The sequence below is a fragment of the Eubalaena glacialis genome, chromosome 3 (assembly GCF_028564815.1).
Source record: "Eubalaena glacialis isolate mEubGla1 chromosome 3, mEubGla1.1.hap2.+ XY, whole genome shotgun sequence".
Taxonomy (NCBI): Eukaryota; Metazoa; Chordata; class Mammalia; order Artiodactyla; family Balaenidae; genus Eubalaena; species Eubalaena glacialis.
Genome location: NC_083718.1, coordinates 5,423,732 through 5,437,619, shown reverse-complemented (window position 1 = coordinate 5,437,619; position 13,888 = coordinate 5,423,732). Strand labels below are relative to the sequence as shown.

General features: G+C 38.8%; 1 protein-coding gene and 1 pseudogene across 1 annotated transcript in view; one reads left to right on the top strand and one right to left on the bottom strand.

Annotated features, from left to right (window-relative positions):
- Window positions 1-13,888, top strand: part of CRB1 (crumbs cell polarity complex component 1) — a 282,452-nt gene that overhangs the window by 72,705 nt on the left and 195,859 nt on the right. The window lies entirely within an intron of this gene.
- Window positions 2,935-3,051, bottom strand: LOC133089199 (5S ribosomal RNA; annotated as a pseudogene).

Genomic DNA, 13,888 nt, shown 5'->3' with positions numbered 1-13,888 from the left:
ACCAGTCTTCTCACACCCAACACAGTCAACACTCTGGTCACCAGCTGTGGGGTAGTTTTGCCTTCACCAGGCAATTCTCCAATTCTCTGTGCAAACCAACTGGGTGTCCTACATTTCAGCTAAATTCTGACTCTGTCTACCTGGGGCTAGCTCAGACCCCACAGGTTAAGGGCTCAGTCCCACTCCCATCTCCCCCACTTCAGACACCAATTGCAAGTCTAGGTTGTCACCTGTGCTTCTGACTGGCTGGCTATAAATCAGAGGTTCCCACAACCACTTCCTCAGCTTTGATAATTTGCTAGAGTGGCTAACAGAACTCTGCGAAAACAACAGTTTACTTACTAGATTACTGGTTTATTATCAAAGGATACAACTCTGGAACAGCCAGATGGAAGAGATGCCCAGAGCAAGGTGTGGAGGCAGGAGGGACGGACTCGGAGCTTCCACGCCCTCTCCAGGCCAGCCACCCTCCCAGCCCCTCCATGGGTTCATCAACCCAGAAGCTCTCCAAATCCCCACAGTTGGGTGTTTTTATGGATGCTTCATTACGTAGGCATGATGATCAAATCATTGATCACAGGTGATTACCTCAACTTCCTGCCCCTGTCTCCTCCCCAGAGGTCAGAGGATGGGACCGAAAGTTCCAACCCTCTAATCCCTTGGTTGGCTACCCTGGCAACTAGGTCCCATCAGGTGTTTATCTAGGGGTTTTCCAAAAATCACCTCATTAACATAAACACTGGTGTGCTTGAAAGGGCTGTTATGAGTAACAAGGCACTGCTTTCACCTTTATCACTGGAACTATTGATATTTCAGGAACCAAGGACAAAGACCAAATAATATAAAAATGATGCTCCCAGGGCTCTTAAGAAATTATAAGAATTTGAAGAGCTATGTGCCAGGAACCATGGATGAAAACTTAAAAAAAATATTTCTTATTATATCACAATGTCACACACCTCTGTGAGAGGCTGGGTAAGGAAAGAGAAGAGAAATAAAATGCAAAGCTTTACATTTTAAGTATCAATGCCTGAGAATTGCATCAAACTATTATAAGAAGCTATTATTAAAAGATAAACTGAGCCATATTAAAATTTTAAGAGTTTATTTGAGTAAAAATAGATTTGAATGCCAAATTGCACAGTCAGAATTTGGAAATACTGATTGCACTATTTATGAGACCTTCTAAATTTTGGTACACTGGACAATTGAAAACTTTTGGTCCCCTGAATTATATAGCCTTTGGGTAGAAACAGCATCAGAGTCTGCCTCCAGACTTTGGGCTTGATGAAGAAAAACATTAATGCAAATATAATGGGCAATGAGAAATCAGAAAATATAATCCAAGGAGAAAGATGCAGTGGGAACATCATCAATCCAGCCTGTGAATAGGTTCCACCTGTGAATAATGACCTATTGCTTAAACCATAAGAAATAAAGGTATTAAAGACTGTGTATCATGTATTCATCACCAGTGCATGTGCTACAAGTATAATTTCAAATATCAATATACTGTATATTCTCAAAGGGAATTTGTTGTGAGACTGGTGAATTTCAAAGAGCCATGAACTTTGGGAATAAACTGACTTCCAAAAAATCTAAATATCATACTGACCATGTATGCTATTAAGCACATTTCTCTAAGGCTTTTTTTCCCCCTCAATAGGTAATCATGAACACTGGAATTGTTTAGAGTGAAGATTGTCACAAAGATATATCTCATTAATTCTTAGCGTCAGTTGTGTGCCTACCATCAATATAATTGTTTATTTTTTAGATGAAGGATAGTTTTTATTATGTCCTTTTCCTGGGAAATAGTTCACTGTTAATTGATCAAAGCTGATGAATTCATATTTATGAAGGCAACATTTTCTTAGGTAACTCTATTTTCTTTTGCTATTTTATGGAATATAAGTAACCATATTTTGTAAACTAAATTGGTCAGTGAGATTGTGTGTACAGCAATGGTTTACACAATTTAAAGTGTAAAATAAACACGTGGGGGGTCATTTAAATGATGGGTTTTTTTTTATGGGTTCTAAATCCAGATATTATGATTCAGTTATTCCTGGTGGGACCCAGGAATCAGGTTTTTTCTTTTCCTTAAAAACAAACCCCACATGACTGTGATGCATGTCTTTTACAGATTAGACTTTGAGACACTAACCCATAGTTTAACAAAGTAGGAGTTGGTAAATGATTGATTCTTAAAGTGTGGTGAAAACTGGCATGAGGGAAGAAGTGGGGAGAGTAGGGGAGTAACAGGGGTAAGAAAAAGGCGAGAAGCAGCCAAGGGCACAGTGCGTTTGGGACCTATTAATAGAAAAAGGGAACGGGGAAGTGACGTGAGATGAGGGGCTGTGGGCAGGGTGCACACGAGAAAAGGCTTTAAGTGCCGCAGTGGACATTGATCAGATAGTCACAGGTGCCCAGGTGTTTTCACACCGTGGTCCAAAAAGAAAGGATAACGTATGCGTACCGCACTTACCACGTAGTCAGGACGGTTGACAGCAAGAGTGACCACTTGGTGGCCTGCGGCTCCGGCACCCCTATAACCTACTCTGGGCACACGCTTGGGAAGTACCAGTGAAGGACATGGGAAGCCCCTGAGGGACTTGAAACAGGAACACTGACATGGCCACAATGAGGAGGTTCTGGAGGGCAAGGCTGTAGGTCAGAGACCTCGAATGAAATGAGGGGGACCTGAACGGTGTGGTTATAGTAAGGAGGAAGAAACAAGGGTGGACTTAAAATATTTCGGGGGGAAATCAGCTTCATGTTTGATGAGAAATGAGAGAGGGAAAGGGAGTATCGTGAAGGATGACTTCCAGGCCTCCAGCTTGCCCACCTTAAATAATGCTATGATGTCATCATCTGAAATCATAAAGGCAAGGAAGAAAGTAGGGTGCATACTTACACTTTTTTTTTTTTTAATGCCTACAGCACCAGGTATTCCCAGACAGTCTCGCATCCAAGTACTAACCAGGCCCGACCCTGCTTAGCTTCCGAGATCAGACAAGATCCCGCGTTCAGGGTGGTATGGCCATAGTCGCACACTTACACTTTAAACCTGTCTATTTTGAAATATAATTGGGACATTCAGGTGAAGATGTCCATCAGGCAGTTAGAGACGCCCCTCCAAAGTTTAAGGGAGAAACTCAATTACGGATAAAGAGTCAAATCCTCACTTGCTAATTCAGTAACTACCATTGAGCCCACACTATGGACTATTTTCCATGACAGGAACAGGGCACACAAATATCTGAGAGAAGTTCTATAAAATATTTTCACATTGTGTATCAAAAGCCTTAAATAAGAATGTTCATACCTAACGACCTAGAAACTCTTCTAGAAAAATAATAATTGAAAATTTGGGCAAAGATTTAACATGCCAAGGTAGCCATAACATTTGCATATAGTGGGAAATTAGGAATAACTTTAATGAAATCAATCAAGCACATTTGTACTAAGAAAATATTTGAAACATAAATTGTGTTGCTTTATGCTCTGGTATCTAGAGATAACTTTCAAAGACAAACAAAATCCAGTAACCAAAATGAAATTAAAATAATTCAAATGTTTTCTGGGGTCTCTTAAGAAAAAAAAAATACAGAATATAATACACAGAAAAACTTCAAAAACTACTTTCTCCATTTTTATGTTCTCAATATCTCTGACTACTTCCCAAAGTCCAGTCTCTCAGCCTCCCCAAAGCTCCTTTCTCTTGAAGTCCTCATAGGCCCCCCTTTCTTGCCTCTTGGAAATAAATCTCTACTCTCATAAAAATTCCCTGTCTTAGATTTTCAAGTTCCATTTCTCTCCTTTTCCATTATATTAATTTTGCATCACAAAAACCCAGGAACAAAGCTGGCAAGGATAAAATGTTTCATAGAGGTTAGGGGAGGGGTAGAGAAGATGAGCAAACAAAGCCAAATTTCCTCTAGTGAATAAGGAAAGAGGGAAAGAATGTCAACACTTATTCAGAAGTTAACTTTTGCCTCTCCAAAAATTGTAAGTGATAAAAAACCCATGCGGGATGTCAAATTGTATATCATGTACAACACACAATATGTGATGTAAAAAATAGGCAAAATTTTTAATCACCATAGAATAGTACTTGTACTAAAATAAATTTTATTTCAAAATCGTATAGGTATTCCAACAATTGTGGGCTTAAATTTTAAGTCACAGAGCTTCTGCTAACAGAAGGAGCTATATAGGGACAAAAATATTAAGTAAATATTTGCTGTTTTTAAGATGCTAAAAATATATACTTATTAGAGAGAAATCAGTTTCAAAAATATGTAAGAAATGAGAAATAGTTTATTTCAATTGTAAGGTGAGTGACCTTGAACCATTTTACTTAAACTCTGCGTTTTCCATTCCTGCAAAATGGAAATGGTGATTATGTCCAACTGCATTGTAGTATTGTGAGTATTGAATAAATTCATGTATGTGCGACATCCACTCTGCTCTACCAGGAGCTGAGGTCTTAACTTCAGATTGACAGTCAAACTCAAAATTCACCATAGGCTTCATCAAGCACCAGTTCTGGTTATCTTTAAGAAAGTTTGCAGGACAAGCATCATGGCACACAAAACAACATGGCAGTAGTCCTATATTTCCTAGGTACAGCTCTCAGTGTCCTGGCCACCCTGCACACTGGGTGTGTGGCATCACAAGGGGCAAAAGTGACTAGACATAGCTTCAGCCCAGGGTAGCCATCGGCTCTGAGGTCCTTTCAGCTTTTATAATGAGCCCTGTGCCTATACCCTCTGTGGGTCACATCTCCCCAGGTTGACGTGAATAGCCCCCATGCTCCAGGACAGCTCCATTCCATTAGTTCCCAGTTACTCATAGACAGCCTTAACGATGATTACAAGTGCGTAGTCTGGGACATGGGATTCTCGCTTATCTTGCATCTGATTTAGATGCAACTATTCCTCATTTGCTGCTGCAAAACTAAAGGTCGAATCTTCAGGCCTGCTTTACACAGACACATAGTAAGCACATAAAAATCTTACAATCATTGCATTTGTCTTTCAAAAATGGATAAATCAAGTGTTCATTATAATACTATAATTGTTTTAAAAAGAGAACAAGGAAATCCACTGCTTGGTTGACATATCTTTTCTTCCTTGATGGTTTTTTAAAAATGATCATTGCTGAAATCAGATGTTCACCCTATGCTCTGTCACAATCCTTTCACTTCTAGTAAAATTTAAACCTACTCTGTCCTTGAAAGCAGTTTGTGTTGCAGGTCAATAATTATCATGTCATGTAACAATTCAGCGTAGCGGGAGTGAGGGATTATGACAAGTTGTGGTCTTGAGTGTGAGTGGCTGAAATAGGTCAGGAGTGAAGGCTACTGAAGTGTGAGATGGTCGTTAACCTGTGAAGGATGATTCTGATCCACACTGAAGTCCCTCTGGCTGGGAAGTGACCTGGATGGTAGTTGGGATAATTGGTTGGAGGGAGTGGAAAGGCGAGGCTCCATGTGCTCCAAGGGCATGGCTTCTAGGAAGATTGTGCGAGGAAATGATGGCTAAGCTACTTTGAATGATACGTGACCATGGATTTGGGGCTCAGAGAGTAAAAAGAGAGAATTTGGAAAGATATGGAGGAGGGCGGAGAGCTTGGTCAACTTGGCAGAGGCCACAGCCTCCAGAGAAAAATAGCCAGTGAAACGTTCCTCTCCGTGGGGTGTTCAAAGGGCGAGGAATGAGAATGTCAGAGTCTCAATTTTAACTCCTCTGTATTACCGCATTTTAAAGCCTCTCCGTCCCTCCAAACTTTCTGTAAGATTTTATTACCTTTCTAGCCTTGGGGAGTGGAATTGTGAATAATGGTAATAATGGTGGAACTGAGCTATGAACAGTATATTGTGACTCCCATTTGCCTCCCTGCTGAGGCCAAAGTGATGGGAACAAGGGTTTTTGAGAGATCATAGTCCAGAAGTTTAGTTTTTTTTTTTTTTAATTAATTAATTAATTTATTTATCTCTGGCTGTGTTGGGTCTTCGCTTCTGTGCGAGGGCTTTCTCCACTTGCGGGGAGCGGGGGCCACTCTTCATCGCGGTGCGCGGGCCTCCCACTGTCGCGGCCTCTCCCGTTGCGGAGCACAGGCTCCAGACGCGCGGGCTCAGCAGTTGTGGCTCACGGGCTCAGCTGCTCCGCGGCATGTGGGATCCTCCCAGACCAGGGCTCGAACCCGTGTGCCCTGCATTGGCAGGCAGACTCCCAACCACTGCGCCACCAGGGAAGCCCCAGTCCAGAAGTTTTGAGAGGTGATGCTGACTCAAGAGGCAACCTCTTCCCATTTTCACCAGAGGACGAGCCTGCCAGGGAAACACACATGCTGATTAAATAGTGAAGAGCATCATCTACATAGAATTAAAGCTGTCTCAATAAATCTTACTTTTAAGGAATTACTAATTTAATTTTATTTATTCTCTGAATTAGAAAAGAATCTATTTTTTATAAAGTTTTCCTGGCTTGTGTGTGTGTCTAGGACTTCTTAGCCAGCACAGTAAAGTCACAGTGTTTTTTTACAATTAATCTTCAGTGTGATCACAGGTTCTTAGTACCCAAGGACCCCTGGGTGCCGTGGATGCCCTCTTAATGCACCACCCAGCCCCGTGATTTTATAAAGAAATCACTGACACAGGTCTCATTTTTTGCATTATAATTTTATAAAAATTTTGTTTATATCTGTAATTTAAAGGAAAGCCTTATGGTCATCAGAGATAATGAATATTTGATTTGATTATTTAACTATCTGAGTCATTTTGTCTCTGGTTCACGGGTAAAAGGAAAACTGTTTTGAATTCTATTAATTTTTTACTTCATCGAGTATTGGACATTTATGAATGAAAGTTCATAAAGATCAGAGAATTCTCAAATTAAACTTAGGTTGATAGATTCATTTATTGTGTAATATTTATATGCTTTTGAAATTCCAAAAATTCACATTGTATCATATATTCAGAGGTCACAGGACAGGTAAAATGAATTTCTGGAATATAGACTGAATAAATAGGAGTTAATTAAGAAAGAAATGTCCATCGACAGATGAATAGATAAAGAAGATGTGGCACATGTATACAATGGAATACTACTCAGCCATAAAAGGAAACGAACTTGAGTTACTTGTAGTGAGGTGGATGGACCTAGAGTCTGTCATACAGAGTGAAGTAAGTCAGAAAGAGAAAAACAAATACCACATGCTAACACATATATATGGAATCTAAATAAATAAATAAATAAATAAATGGTACTGATGAACCTAGTTGCAGGGCAGGAATAAAGAGGCAGACATAGAAAATGGACTTGATGACATGGGGTGGGAGGGCGAAGCTGGGGCAAAGTGAGAGTAGTAGCATCGACAAACATACACTACAGAATGTAAAATAGTTGGCTGGTGGGAAGCAGCAGCATAGCACAGGGAGATCAGCTCCGTGCTGTGCGATGACCTAGAGGGGTGGGATAGGGAGGATGGGAGGGAGGCTCAAGAGGGAGGGGATATGGGGACAGGTGTATGCATATGGCTGATTTGCTTTGTTGTGCAACAGAAACTAACACAGTATTGTGAAGCAATTATACTCCAATAAAGACCTATTAAAGAAAGAAAGAAAGGAGGGTAGAACTTGATGATAAAGAAGCTGAATTTGGTAAACCCTTAGTTGGGAAGATATAATAAAATTGGTCCTAGCCCTTTGAACAGTAGAGTAACTTTAACCTACTGTAACCAACCTGGTATCTTCTCCAAATCTCCTGCTGCAATACCTGACATTTCTTCTCATTGTTTGTTGCTTTTGTTAGTTCAAACTCTCCAGAAGGTTCATTTATGAAAAGACAATTCCACGTTAATTCATCAATCCATCAACATAGATTTACTTTCAGTTTCTTAACTTAGAGACTTGAAACAACAAGACCTAAAGTAGATCACCTGTGGAGAGCTTGGAAAAGATTGTAAGCATAAGAAACTGGTTATTGTGACCCCTATAGTGGGGACCCTGACTGACCCCAGAGCAGCACGGGGATACTGACTTCTCATTGTGAGAAAGACAGATGCTAAAGAAAGATGCTAGAGGCAGTAATAAGGCAAAATTCACTCATGCTCAATTTATCTAAGTCTTGTCTGAAAATTCTAATTTTCACTGTACTCGTGAAGGAAAAAGAAATACAACTAATCAAATGATCCACCAGGAATTGCCTTCCTTCTTAGTTATACAAACTTGGGTAAAAACAAATAAAAGAAGGGGATTAAGAGGTACAAACTTCCAGTTACAAAATAAATAAGCCATGGGGATGTAATGTACAGCAGAGGGAATATAGTCAATAATATTGTAATAACATTGTGTGGTGATGGATGGTGACTAGGTTTATTATGGTAATCATCTCATAATGTATGAAAATATTGAATCACTACGTTGTACAACTGAAACTAACATAAAATTCTAAGTCAGTTAAACGTCAGTTAAAAAAACCAAGTGCAAAAAAATAGAAATTCGTTACATTTAAAGATTATGTTGCATTTAAAGATTGTATTCTATTCTTAATTTTTTGAGTAATCTCCATACTGTTCTTCATAGTGGCTGCACCAGTTTACATTCTCACCAACAGTGCAGTAGGGGTCCCTTTTCTCCACATGCTCTCCAGCACTTGTTATTTCTTACCCTTTTGATAATAGCCATTGTAATGGGTGTGAGGTGGTATCTCATTATGGTTTCGATTTGCATTTCCCTGATGATTAGTGATATTGAGCATCTTTTCATGTGTCTGTTGGCCACTCTATGTCTTCTTTGGAAAAGTGTCTATTTAGGTCCTCTGCTCATTTTTTAATTGGGTGGTTTGTTCTTCTGATGTTGAATTGGATGAGTTCTTTGTATATTTTTGGATATTAACCCCTTATCAGATATATGACCATATGAGCTAGCTATTTCACTTCTGGGTATTTACTTGAAGAATACAAAAGCACTAATTCAAAAAGGTATATGAACCCCTATGTTCACCAAAGTATTATTTTCAATAGCCAAGATATGGAAACAACCCAAGTGCCTAGTGATGGATGAATGGGTAGAGAAGATGTGGTATATATACACACGATGGAATATTACTCAACCATAAAGAGAAATACAGTCTTGCCATTTGTGACAATGTGGATGGACCCTGGTGGTATTATGCTAAGTGAAATAAGTTAGATGGAGAAAGACAAATACCATATGATTTCACGCATTTGAGGAATAAATAAATAAATAAAACACATAGATACAGAGAAAAGAATAGTGGTTACCAGAGAGGAAGGGGATAGAGGGAGAGCAAAATGGGTAAAGGGGGTCAACTGTATGGTGATGGCTGGAAACTAAACTTTTGTTGATGAGCAAACTGTGGTGTATACAGAAGTCAAAATATTGTTGTTCACATGAAATTTATATACTGTTATAAACCAATGTTACGTCAGTATAAATAAATAAATAAATAAATAAAAGTTTTTAAAAATTAAAAAAATAATTAAAGGTCATATTCTGAAGGGCACTTCCACTACTGAGCAAGATGGAGTAACAGGGGCTGGAATTACCCTCTTGTCTGAAACAATTAAAAACTTGACAATATATATGAAATGATGGTTTTTAAGACATGGCTATCAGGTAATAAGGGACAGTCATCTCCAAGTAATGAGAAACAAACAAGATGAGCCCTAAAATTTCTGGAGCTTACGACCTTGAGAGAGTTTCCAGGAAACAGCATTGGGTGAGGGGACCCAAGCTGAGCCCAGCAAATCACTGAACTGAGGGGCAAAGCTGAATGTTTGAGGAGACCCTGCCAGAAAGAATTCTCAGTATAAAGTTCCTGAGAGGAGATTGCTGCCCAGAGACAGAGGACCAGAGGCATGCAGAGGCTTCCTCTTGCGTATTCAGCTGCGTTCTGATCAGCTCATGCATGTGAGGAAACTACCCAAGACCCAGAAAAGAATATGACCTGAAATGATCGAAGATAATAGCACCCAGCACTCACAGAGGACTGAGAAGAGTACCTGTCCCACCTGCCAGACTAGATAACCTCATGATTGACGGGACATTGGGTAAACAGAGGAACCTGCCTCAGTAGTGGTATAATTAGCTCTGGACTCGGCCTACTCTTGTCCTACTCAACAAATCTTAAAAGCAAACCTGAAAGGATTAAACTACTTCCAAATAACTGCATCACAGAACAAAGTTCAAGAATATATATAGGAGGACAAAAATAACCAGCACCTAACAGGGGTAAAGTTCACAAATAAAAGAGGCATGCAAAGAAACAGGAAAGTAAGACCCAAATGAAGAGAAAAATCAATTGAAACTGATCATAAACTGACACAGATGTTGGAATTAGCAGATAAGGACATTAAAACAGTTACCACTGTATTCCAGATGTTCAAAAAGTTAAGTAGAAATGTGGACAGTATGAGAAAAGATTTAAGTCAAACTTAAAGAGATTAAAACCACAATGTATGAGATGAACAATACCCTGGATGGGATTAGTGGCAAATTAGACATTGAAGGAAAGATTAGTGACACAGCAATAGAAACTGTCCAAAATTAAACAGAGAGAAAGAGCATTTAAAAAGAAAGCAAAGCAAAACAAACAGAAAAACACACCAAAACAGAGCATCAGTGAGCTGTTCTACAACTTCAAGAGGTCTAATATATGTATTATTTGAGTCCCTGCAGAAGGGGATGAGGAAAAAAAATACTTGAAGAAATAATGGCCAAAGTCCTCCATGGGCCAAACTTTTCTAGTGGATAAAAACTATAAACCTACAGATCAAACAACAACCACCCCCCCAAAAAACCAAAAAAACCCACCCAACAAACTCCAAATTCCCAAGCATAAGAAACATAAGGAAAACTATACAAAGGCACATCATAATCTCTTTGCTCAAAATAAGTGATAAAGAGAAAATCTTAAAGGTAGCCAGAGGAAGAAAAGGCACGTCATACAGAGGAACAAAGACAAGACTGTCAGCAGATTCCCCCTGGGTGAATAGGTAACTAGTGAGGTACTGATGGCAGGTTGATTATATTTTACCACTTCTGAGGTGGAGGTGGTAGTGATTTACTCCCACTGAAATGGACAATTATTCTGTACTTGGGTTTTGTTCCTCCTACCCACCATATCTATCAAAGCAACACAGTCTCTAGCAACATAGTCACCATCATGCTATTCTATACAAAACTGTATCCTTCTTTCCCCATTTCTATTCTACTTTATATCGGGAATGTTGTTTATGGTTAATATAGTTTAGGTCATGGGTTACAAAAGGTCAGGATAGAATTTTCACTAGATGAGGAGAGAAATGGCCATCAACCAGTATGGTAGGCAACACTAAGGTGGCCCACAGTGATCCCCCAGCAATATTCATCCTTGTGAAATCCCTTCTTCTTGAAGGGACTGAACCTGTCTCCTAAGAAATAAAACAACACAAAAACAATGGGATGTCACTTTTGAGATTAGATTACAAAGAACTGTGGCTTCCACCTTGGGTGCTTTCTCCCTTTCCCTTGCCTGCTTGCTCAGGGAAGCCAGCTGTCATATTGTGAGCTCTCCTGTGGAGGGGATCACATTGGCAGAGAACTGAGGCCCCAGGATAAAAGCCAGTGAGGAACTGAGGCCCTCAATCCAATAGCATGCAAGGGACTAAACTCTGCCAAAACCACACAAGTGAGTTTGGAAATGGATCCTCCCTTCATTAAGCATTCAGATGAGACTGCAGCCCCAGCCTAATGAAAGACCTTGAGTCAGAGGTTTCCAGCTAAGCTTTGCCTAGAGTCCTGACACAAAGAAACTGTAAATTAAAAGATGTTTGTTGCTTTGGAGGTGATCTGTTATGCAACAATGGATAACCACTACACTCATAGATCCTGGAATTGGAGGATGCTGTGAATGATGAAAATATGAGGAGAGAGCATTCTGGTGTTTTCTTTTATAGGAGGAATAACTTCATTCTGTTAGGTGGGAGTATATTGTTTTGTATTTTATTTTTTGAAGTTTAGGCATGGAACAGTGGTGCATGTTGATGGCCAGTAGGCGTGCATATTATTACATGAGTTTTGCTGAACAACAATATTTGAAAACCCTTTTTGTATTTAGGCAATTTCCCACTTTATAAGTTATCTCCTCTCAAGATAAAAGTCAGACTGCTTGGTGGCTAGAACACAAGGCACGAAGTTTAGACTCTGCCAATCAGACATAATATATGCATGAAACTTTGATTTGGAAGTGAACAGATGAAATGGCAGCTCGGCCCAATGGAATTGGTATAACATATTCAGGCAAGCATGATGTGATGATGATGGAGCTGTTTGTTTTTTCTTCAAACACAAGTGGGCGGAATTCTGGCATCCAATACTGAAAGTTACCAAGACGCAGAGACAATGGAGTTTCTCTTAAAGCAGTCCTTGTGGGATGGCTGCACACTTCAGAGCCAAGACCTCTGACTTTCAAGAGAGGCCCCAGGCTACCCAATATTCTTTAATAAAATTCTTTTCTGCTTAAAGTAGTCAGAGAAGACTCTGTGGTTGGCAACTAAAATCCTTTTCCTGATATATTATAACTTATTGAATGGTCCATTATTTTCCCATTGACTTGTCATTATACCTCTGCATATATGCATGGTTCTAAATGAAGGCTCTCTCTTAAGTTCCACTCTTCTGTTATCTACCCCTGTACTGATACCATATCATATTAATTATTAGAAAGTTTGGTATGCTTTACCTATCAGCTTCTGAAATTACTGAGCTAAAAATCTTTCACATGGTTGGCAAAAAGACATGGAAAATTATCTTTGTCATTCCATCTATTTTTCATCTTTTTAAGCTTTGTTTTGTGTGCCTACTAGTTCATAATTATATCTTTCTGGTGAATTATTTTATTTATAATTATTCCTTTTTATTCCTAATAATGCTTTTTATACAAAATCTGGTATTAATTTAGGTACACCAGTTTTATTTTGGTTCATAATTTTCTGAGATAACTTTTTTATTCTTTCATTTCAACCTTTCTGTATCATCATCTTTTTAGGTTAATTTCTTGCACAGAAGCTACAGTTAAATTTTGATTTCATATTTAATTTGAAACTTTCTATCATCTAACTGATGATTTGAGTTCATTTATATGTACTGTGATTATTAATATATTTGGGTTTGTTTATGTCATCCTATTTTGTGCTTTCTGTTTACCATGTTTTTTCAGTCTCATTTTCCTTCCCCTCCTTTTATGCACTATTTTGGGTTGATGCAGTTTTTTTTATTCCTTCCCCACCCCCACCTTCTGATTTGACAATATTATTTTGTTTCTATTCTTTTAGTGTTGTCCTTACAATTTAAAAGGCACTATCTGATTTTTTTAAGTCTAAAGTTAATAAATATCCCTGCACTCCTATTGAATAATATGAGCATCTTATTTTCTTTACCTCTGACCACAATGCTAACGTATTGTATGTTACTGTGTATTTTCCTTGCATCTCCTTTGTCTACACCCATCAATTTACTATTTTGTTATTATTTTTAATCCAGTTAGTATTTATATATTAACAATTTCTTTGCTTATTGAAGCTTTTGACATATTACCTCTTCCACCTGATTTCAGTTTTCTTCTTCCTTCTGTAGTTGGGCCAATAAGTGGGAAGCATCCTTCTGAAATGTCATTATTTTCTCCTTAACTCTTGAATGGTATTTTATCTTTGACGCTATCATGTCTCTGTCTTCAGGTCACAGTTTTTCCTGTGGAGAGTTTTGCTCTCACCCTGATTTTGGTTCCTTTGGAGCTTCTTTTTTCTTTTTCTGGTTACTTAATACATTCTCTTCATCTTCGGTATATTATGATGTTCCTTGCTTGGGCATTTTCTT